This window comes from Rhinatrema bivittatum, chromosome 1 (assembly GCF_901001135.1).
Source record: "Rhinatrema bivittatum chromosome 1, aRhiBiv1.1, whole genome shotgun sequence".
NCBI classification, from domain to species: Eukaryota; Metazoa; Chordata; class Amphibia; order Gymnophiona; family Rhinatrematidae; genus Rhinatrema; species Rhinatrema bivittatum.
This window is the reverse complement of record NC_042615.1, coordinates 796,112,800-796,127,762: the sequence shown is the minus strand read 5'-3', so window position 1 is coordinate 796,127,762 and position 14,963 is coordinate 796,112,800.

Below are 14,963 nucleotides of genomic sequence, written 5' to 3'. Positions count from 1 at the left end.
TTCATTCTAGAGTCGAGGGTGGCCCCAAGGTCTCTGACCTGGCTTGCTAGTGGAATAATTGCATTGTTGGCGAGGGGGTTGTTATCGTTAGGGGAGATAACCAGGAGTTCTGTTTTGGATGTATTAAGGACCAGGTTGGCGTGTAAGCAGTTATTCCAAAAATTTAGAGTAGAGGACATGGAGTCCGAGATGGGGATTATAATTTGCACATAATTTGCAAGATGGGAGAATTAGAATTTATAGCACTGAATGAAAAGATATAACTGGCATCTCAGAGACTTGATAGAAGGAGGATAACCAATGGGACAGTTCTATACCAGGGTACAAATTATATTGCAGTGATAGGGTGGATCAACTTGTTGGGGAGGAGGGGGGGGGCATAGATGGCATAGAGACCAACAGGATAAAGATCTTGCAGGAGACTAAATGCACAGTAGAATATTTATGGGAAGAAATCCCATGTATGTTGGAGAAGAGTATAGTGATAGGGACATACTACTGTCCACCTGGCCAAAATATTCACATGGAAGATGAAATGCTAAGAGAAATTAGGGAAGCTAACAAATTTGGCAGAACAGTAATAATGGGGGATTTCAATTAGGGATGTGCATTCGTCCAGGATGAATTAGGCAATTTCAATGAAATTGCCTAATTCATCCTGGTTCGGGGAGCCCAAAACCCAAGGAAGTTTTCCCAAAATTTCAGGTTTAGTGCGCACTAAAACGAAATTCGGGTCTCCCCGAATTTTAAAGGCTCGAACCATGGGAAATACAAAATTTCCCACGGCTAGCCGAAAAAGAAGCCTAAACCAGTAGGTTCAGGCTTCGCACATCCCTAATTTCAATTACCCCAGTATTGACTGGGTAAATGTAAAATCATGAATGTTAAGGAGGTAAAGTTTTTAGTTTAAATAAATGACTGCTTCATAGAGCAAGAATCAACACAAGAGGGAGCTATTTTAGATCTAATTCTTAGGGGAATTCAGGATTTGGTGTGAGAGCTAACAATGTGGAACAAATTGGCAATAGTGATTATAACACGATAAAATTTAAATTGGACTTAATGCCTGGAAGGGGGACAATAAGTAAATCTAAAGATTTATCAATAAACATTCTAAAGGGAGTCTGATAAAATGAAGAAAATAGCAAAATGCTGAAAGGTACATTACAAAGGTTAAGAATGTATAGCAGGCATGGACATTGTTTAAAAATACCATTTTAGAAATGCAGTCTAATGTATTCCTTACATTAAAAAAGATGCAAGGAAGGCCAAACAACTGCCAGTATGGTTAAAAGGTGAGGTGAAAGAGCCTATTTAAGTCAAAAGATGATCTTTGGATATTAGGAAGAAGGATACATCTGAAGAAATAGGAAAAACTATAAGAATTAGCAATTTAAATTTGAAACACTGATAAGACAGGCTAAGAGAGAATTTGAAAAGAAGCTGGCTGTAAGAGGCAAAAACTCATAATAAAAACTTTAAAAAATATATCTGAAGCAGGAAGCCTGTGAGGGAGTTGATTGGTCTATTACATGATTGAGGAATTAAAGTGGCACTTAGGGAAGATAAGGCCATTGTGGAAAGACTAAACAAATTATTTGCTTTGGTGTTTACTAATGAGGAATTTGGGGAGATAAATGTTCCAGAAAGGTTTTTCAGGGGTGATAATAACCCAGACCAGATAATATACATCCCAAAGAACTAAAAAATTAAATTTTAGATCTATTACTAGTAGTTTGTAACCTATCATTAAAATTAACCATTGTACCTATAGACCGGTGAGCCTGACTTCAGTACTGGGAAAAATTGTAGAAACTATTCTAAAGAAACAAATTAACAGATCATATAGATAGATATGGTTTAATGGGGCACAATGTTTTGAAGAAGGTTACATGTGGATAAAAGTGAGCTGGTAGATTTAGTGAACTTAGATTTTCAGAATGCATTTGACAAAATATCTCTTGAGAGACTTCTAAGAAAATTAAAAAGTCATGGTATAAGTCCCAATGACCTTTTGTGGTTTGCAAACTGGCTAAAAGTTTGTAAACAGAGAGTAGGATCAAATGGTCAGTTTTCTCAGTAGAGAAATATATCTGAAGCAGGAAACCTGTGAGGGAGTCAGTTGGACCATTAGATGACCAAGGGGTTAAGGGGGCTCTTAGGGAAAGAAGGCCATTGCAGAAAGACTAAATTAATTCTTTGGTATTCCCTAAGTCAATTTGATTAATAGCAGTTTATGGACTTCTCCTCCAAGAACTTATCCAAACCATTTTTAAACCCAGCTACACTAACTGCACTAACCACATCCTCTAGCAACAAATTGCAGAACTTAATTGTGTGTTGAGTGCAAAAGAAATTTCTCCACTTAGTTTTCAATGTGATAATTACTAACACATGGAGTGCCTCCTAGTCTTTCTGTTGTCTGAAAGAGTAAATAACCAATTCACATTTATCAGATCTAGACCTCTCATGATTTTATAGACCTCTATCATATCCCCCCTCAGCCGTCTCTTCTCAAAGCTGAACAGTCCTATCCTCTTTAGCCTTTCCTCATAAGGGAGCGGTTGTGCTGGGAGTGGACCCTTGGCCTGGTGCAGGGTTAGTACGGCCCTCCGGTTGGGCCCGGAGGGCGCCTGCCACCAGGAGGTGGAGGACAGGAGGAGATGGTCTTTACGTGGGCCTCACAGGATCTCAGAAGAGACAGTTCAGATGAGTGCCCACTACACAAGGGTGCGTGGTCGTTGTCCAAGGAGGAAGGCTGGAGGTCACGCGAGGCCAGCAAGGAGAGTCCAAAAGGATAGCAAGGGTCAGTACAGTGAGATCAGTCCAGAATGGTTAGCCAAGGCGAGGGTCGGATACCTAACCTTGTCCGGAGGTCAGTCCGGACAAGGTTAGGTCAGGCAAAGGTCAAAATCCAGGCGGCGATCCAACATGGTCCATAGACGGGCAATGGCCAGTACCGAGAGATCAGTCCAGGAGGTACTACAATGGAAGACAAAGAACAGGAAACACTGGAACAGGAGACGCTGGGATAGGAGACACAAGTGTGACGACCTGACGAGGGTGCTCGGTGAAGGTCCTGCTGGACCGGTGTCTCCGCTACCTGGAAAGGAGCCCATGGAATGAACAGTACTCTGGAAGTGGTCAGCAGAGAAGACGATCCGGGGCGAGCAGCACTCAGGCAGGAGTGACCCATGTTCTAGGAGGAATGACCTGATTCCAAGGCAAAGTGGAAGTGGCAACTGAGCCCTTTTGTAGGGCTAAGGAGGCAACTCCCTGGGAGGAGCTTGCAGGTGGAGCCAGAGGAATCACTCCTACTGGCCCTTTAAATATGGTGAGGAACCGCGGATCCACCCTTAAGGTGAAGCTGGGCAGGACCCTGGACAGCAGCCATGCTGCTGCTGTGACAGAGGAGCAGGGGAAGCCGGAGGAGAGCTGCAGAACAGGCCCCGGCGTCATCGGCGGTGTCCTGCCGTGAAGAGGAAGTCCGGGGGCGGCTCGGCCGCAGGAGAGGTCCCAGCTTTGGCAGCCTCTGGGCCGTGAAACAAACACAGTCACCGGCGGCTTTCTGCCTTGTTAGGGAAGGCCCAGCATGGCTCCTGCCATGCCGGCAAGATGGCAGCCGGGCCGCATGGACCCACGGCATTGGTGACTCCTGCCGTGGAAGCAGGAGAAGGCAGGCTGTGGCCTTACCGGGCCGCAGGGAGGTTGCGCCGGCAGCACCGCCGCGGAGGTAAGCACCCCCCGTGTCTCCGGCAGCGGGAGGAAGTTTAACAGGAGCCATTCCATTCTCTTTTTCGGTCACCAGAATTGTACACATTACTCAAGGTATAGTCTCACCATAGAGCAAATCAGAGGCATTAAGGCCGTTTCCATTTTATCCACCATTCCCTTCCTAATAATTCCTAACATTCTGTTTGCTTTTTTGACTGCAGCAGCATACCGAGCTGACGATTTCAATGCATTATCCATGATGATGCCTAGATCTTTTTCCTGGTTGGTAGCTCCTAATATAGAACCTAACATCATGTAACTGTCAGCCGTCGACCGGCTGATGGACTCCACTGCTTTTTTCTGGACTTGTTACTTGGCTGGGAACACTCCCAGGCACGTCAAAAGTCCAAAGGCATTCAATTATAAATTTCTCCACTGGTTTTCCGTGGCTGGCTGAGAGGCAGGCACTCTCCCTGGTGAGCCACCAGGTCCAGCCAGCGGATGCTGAACTTGGCTTCTGCCCTTAAAGCTCAGTCTTTATATTCTAGTCCTCTGTATCCAAAAAGAATAGTCCCGACAGCAAAATTATCCAAAAATAAGTCCCCAAGAAATGTAAGTCCAGCCCTATGGGCCTAACTGCCACCTCCCTCGTACCTCTGGGTTCTCGCAATTTTTCTGCAGAGATAACTCCACCCACTTGGCAGTTTTAGCAGAGTTCTCAGCAAAACGGAAAAACAAATTCAAAAATAAAGGGAAGGTTTTGAATCCTCATGCTCACCTTCCCTTTCACCACAGTTACTGTTCTTCTTTCTCCTGCAGAGGCAGCTTCCAGTAAGAACATAAGAACATAAGAAATTGCCATGCTTGGTCAGACCAAGGGTCCATCAAGCCCAGCATCCTGTTTCCAACAGATGCCAAACCAGGCCACAAGAACCTGGCAATTACCCAAACACTAAGAAGATCCCATGCTACTGATGCAATTAATAGCAGTGGCTATTACCTAAGTAAACTTGATTAATAGCAGTTAATGGATTTCTCCTCCAAGGTTATCCAGTTCCTTACAAAACTGAATTCTTCTTCCTTTGCACCATCGTCTCATCCACGCATTGAGACTCCGGAGCTCTGCCTGCCTCTAGGGACCTGTGCATGGAACAGGGAGCATTTCAGAGAATGCTACCCTGGAAGTTCTGGAATTCAGCTTTCTACCTAAGGGGTAGATTTTGAAAGGTGGGCGTGTGCACATGGACATGCTGATTTTATAATATGCACGCGCTTGTGTGCACATGTTATAAAATCCAGGGGCCGCGCGCACACTCGCGCCAGATTTTATAATCTGCGAGCATATGTGCGGGTGGCACACGTGCAAGGCAATTCCCACGTGGCGATACATCCTGGCCTTCTCCAGTTCCCTTTAGTCCACTCCAACAAAGTCCTCCAAAGTGACAGGTAGCAAGGTCCCGATCCATCCTCCTCAGTCCCCGGAAAGAGACTGAAACTGCTCTGGCCTGGCTCCTTTTTATGGAATGGAGACTCCTCCTCTGGTAACCAGGGATTGGTTCCTGGGGCTCCGCCCTCCTTTTACCACACCTGGGCCTCTGGTTTCTGTGATACTACAGGGAGAAGGAACCAGCTGACTCTGTGTTGCCTGGCCTTTCTTCTCCCTTCCCTGGGGTTTTTGGTTCCGGGGAGTTTTTGTTTCTGGAGTTTTGACCTACCTCCCCGGGCTGGTACATAGACCCCCGTCACAGTATCTACAGGATTTTTTATTTTTCCCTATATGCAGTACCTTGCACTTGTCCACATTAAATTTCATCTGCCATTTGGATGCCTAATCTTCCAATCTCGCAAGGTCCTCCTGCAATGTATCACAATCTGCTTGTGATTTAACTACTCTGAATAATTTTGTATCACCTGTAAATCTGATTACCTCACTCTTCATACTCTTTTCCAGATCATTTCTAAATATAGGAGTAGATTTTAAAAGAAGCGCGCGCACTGTTGTTATTGTGTTGGGTTCTTCTTTTGTGGGGGAGGGATCAGACCTCACCCTCCCCTTTGTTAATGTATCTGTTGAAAATCCAATAACAATTGTTTAAACATAAAAGAAGCGTGCGCACGTCCATACACACACACTTCCCGGCGCGCACACATGGACGCGCCGATTTTATAACATGCACATGCCAGCGCGTGTATCTTGTAAAATCCGGGGGCTGTGTGCACATGCGCACCGGATTTTATAATCCGTGAGCGCATGTCTGGGCAGCACGTACAGGGGGGGCCTAATCTTACAAACATACGCGCAGCGACGAGATCGGGCCTCTACTAGAACCCTTCCAGTCTGCTCCAATTAAGGAGCGGACTGGGAGAGAACTTCCCTATCCCCTCCCTAATCTCTCTTACCCTTCCCCTCTCCACCCCCAACCCCTAAATCCTTTCTTCTACCTTTTTATTTTTTTATTTTGTTGCTTACTGCTCCGTTGAAGCAATAGCAACTTGCGTGCGCAGGCAGTCACATCCCTGCCCCTGGACGCCCCTTTCCTTCAGCCCGGCACTTCTGCGCATCCCGGCCTTTACACGCGTGGCAGGGTTTTGTTGAAAATTGGCTCGGCTCGCACAAGGCCCCGCCACACGCGTAAAGGCCAGACTTTACGCATGCAGGCCAATAAAAAGCTACCCAGTATTGATCCCTGAGGCACTCCACTATTTACCTTTTCCCATTGTGAAAATTTTCCATTTAATCCTACTCTGTGTCCTGTCTTTTAACCAGTTTGGAATCCACGAAAGGACATCGCATCCTATCTTCTTGACTTTTTAGTTTTCTTAGAAGCCTCTCATGAGGAACTTTGTCAAACACCTTCTGAAAATCCAAATACACTACATCTACCGGTTCACCTTTATCCACATGTTTATTAACCCCTTCAAAAAATGAAGCAGATTTCTGAGGCAAGACTTGCCTTGGGTAAATCCAATATTGACTGTGTTCCATTAAACCATGTCTTTCTATATGCTCTGTGGTTTTTTAAAATAGTTTCCAATATTTTTCCTGGCACTGAAGTCAGGCTCACCGCGTCCAACCCATTAGAGTTACATTTTTCTCATCACCTGCAAGAGGTAAATTACATATCTTTCACAACTGATTCTTTCTTTCTGGCCTTCTCTCCTCTTATCCACTGGATTTCCCCCACAGCAAACCTGTCCTGGAGGACCCCAAGCCAGTCGAGTTTTCAGGATATCCACAATGAACACATATGAGATAAATTTGCATGCACTTCCTTCATACCATTCAAATTTTATCTCATGCATATTCATTGTGGATATCCTAAAAACCCGACAGGCTTGGGGTCCTCCAGGACAGATTTGGGAACCACTGCCTTACAGGCAGGGGCAGCTCAAGGCAAACTGCTGCCTGAGGTGAGGGATGAGATGGTTCCCCTGCCCCCTCTCTGCCCCCAGCCTCCTCTGCCCCTCTCTCCCTTTTCCACACACTCACATACAAATATACACACATATACACTCATTCACTTCTCTCCCTCTTCCTGGATCTTTGCAATTACAGCGTTTAACTATGCCTCATACCAAAAGAAAAGCCAGGGTATGGTGTGAGGAAAGTTCCTCTACACCGTTGGAAACTACACAGCCCCGGATAGGGAGCTCCTTCACACCAGCTCCCCCAACAATACCGGGTGAGCAGGTCGCTGAGGGGCTGGTTCTTGAGTGTGAGCCGTCCCCTCTAACCGGGATATCTTTAACCCCTGTTTCACCAGTAAGGCTGGAGCCGCCAGCCCGAAGAGAAGAACATTGGCAGCAGGAGACTGCAGGCCCACCGGAGGGATTCCGAGGAGAGGCAGGAGGGTCGGACGGAGAGAGACATCATTTGGACTTACGATCTCAGAGCAGCCAGCTAAGGTAAAGCCCTGCGAAGAAATTGGAGGAACTGGGCTGGACTCTGCTGGAGAGCTGGAGTCTTCGGGCGTTGGCTATGGCATCAGCCTAGCAGCGGGCAGAGGAGGTGGAGAAGGGAACTGAGGACCTCCAAGGCAAGTAGCACTACAACAGCCTGGTGAAATAACATTATCTACAATCTGGATAGCCCTACAATCAATTGAGAAAGCTATTACTAAAGAAGTGCATGATGTAAAAATGCAAGTAAATTCAAATGCAAATGAAATAGCTTCTCAGAATAAAAAATTAGAAAAAATGGAAGTTCAGATGTCAGAAATGGAAAAAATACAAACAGCTATAATACAGAAAGATGAAGAATGGGACAAAAGATTGGAAAGGATAGAAAATAGCCTTAGATCCCACAATCTAAATTTTCCAGTATTAAGAAATATAACACCTTTGGATCTTTTTAAGTTGTATGTGTCTCAAATATTGAAAATCCCCAAAGAAATAAAACCAGTTATATCTAAGGCATATTACTTATATCCAAATGTTCAAAATCAGGAAAATCTTCAAATGCCACCTGATTTAATGTTCAAAATCAGGAAAATCTTCAAATGCCACCCGATTTAACAACGCTGTTAGACTTGTCTCAAAAACTGATAGTTTCCCAGCGAAGACCATTACTGGTCTCTTTTGCCTTTTTAATGGATAAAAACAACATCTTTAAACAGTATTTCAGAAACACTCTTTTTTTTTGGTCAAAAAATATGGTGCTATCCTAACTTAGTAAAACAAATGCAAATAAGAAGAACATTATTTCTAAATATGAAGGGTGAGGTGCTCCAAAAGGGTGCCTCACTCAAATTACAATTTCCTTGTAAATGCTGTTTGTTATATCAAGGGCAAAGATATGTTTTTTTTGAACCTCAACAGCTAAGGTCCTTCTTGGATACTCACTCCACACCTAGTTAAAGCCTGTTGTTTTGGTGAAATAGTAAATTTGGTTGGGTGGGTCTGCTTAGGTTATCCAGTATGTATGTATTAATTCTTATTATGTATTTGCTCTGTATTTCCTAGCTCTCCCGTATTACTTTTATTTTTGTTTAAGTACAGAGTGTCTTTTTTTTTCTCTTGAATGCAAGGTGGAAATCATGCTTATTTCTATTTCTCTTACTTAAGAGATTTCTATCACAAGTTGATACTTGTAATATTGTTAAAATGCAAAAAGAAAAACGATTGGCTCTGATACCTATACTTAAATACTCTAGTGTGCATAATGGCTACCTGATTAGACATAAATGGTGGTAGGTTTTACATAAATAAATTGTAACCCCTCTTTGTGTGATAAATGCATATTATTTTCTTATGTGTAGAGTGTAGAGTTGGCCAAAATGCTAAATATTTGTTGTAAAGTATCCAAGGCATGTGTTAAGGCATAGAATTTTACATTCTATGCCTTATTATGTGTAAATTGTTGAAAATTACCCTTTTCCTTATTTCCAACTGTTCATTGTTACACTGTAAAGCACTTGTTGCTGAGTTTTTGTTTAATGTGAACCGATGAGATGTTCCCAATGTTCATCGGTATATAAAAACTTCTAAATAAATAAATACATAAAAATAGTGCATAGATGGCTCAGATAGCTTGGAATAGAGCTCACTGGAGGCTTCTGCTGGTAGGGAGATATCACAGCAGGCTGGATCAGGGCAAGGTGAGGCTGCACCACAGGCGATACTGTGACAAAGGATTTCTAGCTAGAAGCTGAGACCCTTGTAGAGGATAGCTAGCCCCTATCTGGATGGAGAATTGCTTTATGCATAGAGAAGGTAGAGATAGGGCCTTTAGTAATAACACCCAGCTGTTCAACTGCAGGTTGGACATAATCACTGTTGGGTTAGACTGCATTTGGGCCCTATTATTTCCATTTCCATTATTAGCTTTTGGAGATAGAGGTGCATGATTAGAACTTGATGTAGGCAGCTTCTGTTGAAAATAGCTTCTACATACACATCTATATGATATCTCTTCTCTTTTGGAAGGTTTTCTATTGGTGAAAGAACTGCTACATTTTGGCAGCTTCTCATCCCATTGTGTGACAGTAGTTGGGGAGATACAGATAGGAAGTATCCCTGTAAACGCTATGTCTGTGTTTATGGATTTGCTCTGCACACATATTCTGGCACTTATAAAAGGTAAACCTAGGTCTTGATGTATAGTAGGGGTGTGCATTCGTTTTCGCCATATTGGCGATCCGCAACGTATATTGCACTATTCGTAGTATTCGTGGGGAAGCGAAACGTATCGCGATTCTCCACGAATACATGAATCTTCCCCCGAATTTTACGACCACCTAAATACAAATTTAAACAAACCCCCACCCTCCTGAAACCCCCCAAGAATTACCAAAACTCCCTGGTGATCCAGCAGGGGTCCGGGAGCAACCTCCTGCATGCCGGCAGTCCGATGCCAGTACTCAAAATGGCGCCGATCGCCTTTGCCCTCACTATGTCACAGGTACCGTCGGTACCTGTGACATAGTGAGGGCAAAGGCGATCGGCGCCATTTTGAGTACTGGCATCGGACTGCCGGCGTGCAGGAGGTCGCTTCCGGACCCCCGCTGGACTTTTGGCAAGTCTTGTGGGGATCAGGAGACCCCCACAAGCTGGCCAAAAGTCCTTGAGGGTCCAATGGGGGTCCCGGAGCGACCTCCTGCACTACGGCCATCCGATGCCAATACTCAAAATGGCGCCGATAGCCTTTGCCCATACAATGTCACAGGGGCTACCGGTGCCATTGGTCAGCCCCTGTCACATGGTAGGAGCACAAGATGGCGCCGATGACCATGTGACAGGGGCTGACCAATGGCACCGGTAGCCCCTGTGACAAAGGATATCGGCGCCATGATGAAACCGGCACCGAGGGTGGGAGAGTGCAGGGGATGGTTCCCGGACTCCCCGCTGGACCACCAGGGAGTTTTGGTAAGTCTTGGGGGGGGGGGGGGTCAGGAGGGTGGGGGGTGTAGTTAATTTTAATTTTAGCTGGGACACGAATATAAATCACCATATTAATGCATGGGGCCGCCATACGGCCGAATGCAACATATCTGCTGCCCGACGAATCCGAATCACGAATGGAACGTATTGCGTCCCTCTGCACATCCCTAATGTATAGCTCTGTAGTTGTATGGCCATTAAAACCAGGACATTCAGAGGAGCTTAGTCTAGATTGGTGACCCAAATAAATTTCCACTTAATTGAGGCTGTCTAAAGGATGGTGAATGGAAGACAGAGGCTATTGGAATAAGCTGGATGCTGGATGCCTAGCTACATGCAGGCCAGTGTGTGGGTATGACAGTGAGTGTGGTAGGCTGTCCTGAGAGTGACTAAATTCTGGGGTGACATGGCACATAGCATACAAAAGAGGAAGACATGAACAAAAGGTAACACACATAAAAATGTTATCTATAATATAAAACTGTTACGCCTGTCCTCGTATGCTCATCTCTTTTATCCCTGCTCCATCTAGTCTAGGAAGAATGGCGGTATCTGCCAGTTCACGACGACCTCTCAGGCATCCCCGGGACAGCGAGGGTGCTGCCGGCCGCCATCTTGGACCCAGAGTTACCTAGGTGCCCGAGGGTATGCAAGGGCCTTATTTGAATACGTCATGGCAGGAACCTTGGGGGCGTTCCCACCCGATGACATCAACCCACTAGCGTATTTAATCAAACCAACCCTTGCCTATATCGAGTTAGCAAGGAGTTCTGTCTTGCTGTGCTCTGCTCATTCAAGAACTTCCTGTTCCTGATTCAATTTTGGCATTTGGACGCTCGGAGTACCCGCTCCTCGGAGGCTCCTCGGCGTTCCCGTCTATCCGCTCCTTGGAGGGGCTTCCTGCCTGTCTGCTGCTGGATCTGCTTCTCAGATCTACCCTGCTCCAGGAACCACCAGTTGTGAGTACTTCTACAGACATCTTCATTTCTGCACTACACTGAGAAGCCTACGTGGCGTACCTCAATCCTCAGGCCACTACCACCTACCTTCAGTGAGAGCTTTTCATCCTTCCTGCTCTTCAGTATTCCTGCTCACCATCTTCACAGAACCACTTCTGGATTTGGCATCGCTACGTATAACAACTGTACAGAATTCCTTAGCATACCCCGCTCCACGGCCACTACCAGATCTATATCCTGAGGTGCCTACTCTCACCAGAGGGGATCCACGGCGTACCCTGTCCCACGGGCCATTACCGGATCTTCTCCAATGTGTCTCATTCTGGGTAATACCCATTGCCCAGGACTGTACTTCCATATTGCTAATACTGTGGACATTGCTTTCCTTCCTATATAATAAAGTCTCCTTCTTTAGATGTGTGCCACGCCACTGAGACCACGCTTGCTGACGGTGAGGCTCACGGGGCTCCTCCCTGTGGGCGGAGTCATCGTTCATCTCAGCCTAGGGGTTCACATTCTCCCTTAAACATAACAAAAACTATAACAATTTTAATAAACTTATAAAAAGGGGTAGGGTTGGTAACATCTAGAGACATAGTTATTTACAGAAATAAAAGGCCCCAGGAACCTCAGAAGGAGAGATGCTGATAGACTTGGTGGGCTGTGGTAGTCACCACATGCCTAACAAATAAAAAGTGATTAAGAGGCCCTTGGTAGTGTGGACTGGATGCTCTACTACTGCCACTATCTTCTTGAGTTTACCTTTCATCTCACTAACATCTTCCCCCATTCTCTGGACGGTGGCTGCCATAGCCACTAGTGCCTGGCCTCTTGGTTTGGGGTAGGTTCTTTATTCTCAGAGCTAGTCCCTTTAGCCATGGGGTTCTGTCCTGATTCATGGGGAAGCTGTCCAGTGAGATGCTTGCTTCTCTCCCCTATCTATGTATGGACATCCTTGGGATCTGTGGCCTGAGGTCCCAGGGGAAAATGGAAAAGAGACCTTAAGGAGATGACAGGAAAGTGAGTCTGTTCCCCCTGAGATCCATGGCTGCCAATTGGGGGTGGGGTCTGTCCGATATGCAGTTGCAGACAGCGATGATGGTGGTGGTGGCTGTTGGCCACCTGCATCCAGGATAGCAGCTGCATCAGTAGGAGGGGGTCAGGTTTTCTTCCTCCTCCTCCTCTTTATGGGAGGAGGAGGTGGTGTCTTCTGAGGAAAGAGAAAAACGTGTGTGGCAATCCATCAGATGGTATGCATAGGGGTGTGATGAGCATCATACAAAAACAAACTGTAAGAGTGGCTCTCATTTCTGGGAGGCATGGAGGCAATGGGATGCAGTCCTAGCTGTGGGACATCCACCTACTCTAAGGGTTACAAGACCATATATAGCGTCTAACAGAAATGGAGGCTATTGCACAGCTGCCTACTTAGTGATAATGACTCTGAGGTTGGCACAGTGGAAGGGTGATATTTGGTTTTTTTTGCCATGTGCTTTGGATTCCTGTGGATCAATGGTAATGATGCATCCACAAGACAAAGGGAGCTTTGTTGGAAGAAGGACATAGAGATTCCCTAATTAACAGTATTTAGGGTTGATATTAATATCCTACTTATGTAGCTTGTCTGTGAATGCTGTAAAAGCAGTGCCCAGTGGCATGACTGACCATGACCCAGAGGTTGGGCTTTAGCCCTGAATGGATGCCTTCAGGTTCTAAAAGGATGGCACCTTATGTGCAGGAGGAATAGTTTAAGCTGTCTGCTGTAACAGGGTGCAGTTGGCTGGCTGGGCAGTAGTGGAGCTTGTGATGAAAGCAGCGAATAGACTATGTTGACACTTCCAAGATGGGAATTATGCGAACTTATGTCTGGCCCCCTCTTGCCTGGCCTACAGCTGCTCCAACCATTCTCCTTCCAGATGGTGCAGCTCTCAGGCCTTCTTCTAGAGGTCTTCTACCTATACATATGAGAAGTTAGAATACAATGCTCTTAGTTTTATGATGTGGGATTGCTATCCTGCCAGCTGTTTACCCACCATCACTGTTCCTTCTGAAACCAATATATGCTGTGCCCTGCCCCCTTCCTCCCCAACGTTTGTAATTGCAAATGGAATTTTAATGCTAAGAGCACCACCACCCCAGGAATTTTACTTGTGCAATAAGGGCCTTGGTGCTGTCATCTGAAGCCCCTTGCAGGGCTGAGCTGCTCCCTCAGCTGTAGTTATGGAGCTGCATACTGCCCGAGTGTGCCCATGTGAGAGCAAGCTCCTTAACACGTGAAACCTTTTCCCTGGTTTTTGTGTAAAACTGCATGCAGAGTGCAAAACCCTGCACCTAGTTCATTTTGTTTTGCACATGCACCCTGATTGCCTTTGCGTTATTATTATTTGTTTGACCCCCTAATTCTCTTGAGGCACTTACCTCTGGGAAGTAGGAAGCTCCTTAGTTAAATTCCTGCTGCATGTCCTGCTAGGCCTGCCTCATGGTTCTCATGTTGTGGTGGACCCCACTGGTGGGGAACAGCAGCTCCTTATTTCTTTATTTATGCTTTTTAATTACCATCGTTCCAGAGGTAGATCACAAGGAGGCCAGCTTAGTCATGTCCCTGGCAGTGAAGTTCAACTTCTTCACTCAAGGGACCATTTTGGAATGAGCCCATCCCAGCGTGACTGAAAGTATACACCCATGTGTGAAAGAGAACCTGTATACTAAAGATCCTGAGTATGCACAGAATATTGCACATACAGGAAAGTCCGTTCCCTAAAATACGCGGTTAGATTTGTGCATTTTAAAACCTGTGTAGATGGCTCTGTGTAAGTTCTAAAATAATCAAAACTCATGAATAGGTTTGAATAAGGTTCACTACATGAATAGGTTTGAATAAGGCTCTATATGCATTCAAGATAGAAAAGAGAATGGCCATTATGTATTGTACATTAATAACACTAAATTCCTGAAGTCAGTAAGGCTTTTTCTTTATGAGAACCAATAAATACTCCAGGTCTAGAGTACACAGATTCTCCTTACTAACTCAAAAATGGTTAAAGAAGTAAAATGAGTTACCATTGCATGGGATTTAATATTAGTATTTGTCAGTTCTCTGATAATAATTTATGAATTAAATAACTTTACGGGGTATCCTCCTTAACAGAATGAGGCAGCTCTCTCATGGAATAATTACATAATCTTTTATTTATTTTTTTTCCCACGGAGCATTCAGTGATAAACAACTTACAAACAAATAAGACCCCGAGGCTCCAGTCAGGCATTTATTGATTCACAAGACACTTATCTCTCAGTTTACTCCCAAGAAAAGTTATGGTAGCAATTATATTAAGAAAAACATTACTTTTTAATTTAAAACTGGTGTGACAGTTTGGAGAATTTGATTGAAAATTAAGGAGGATGATCATT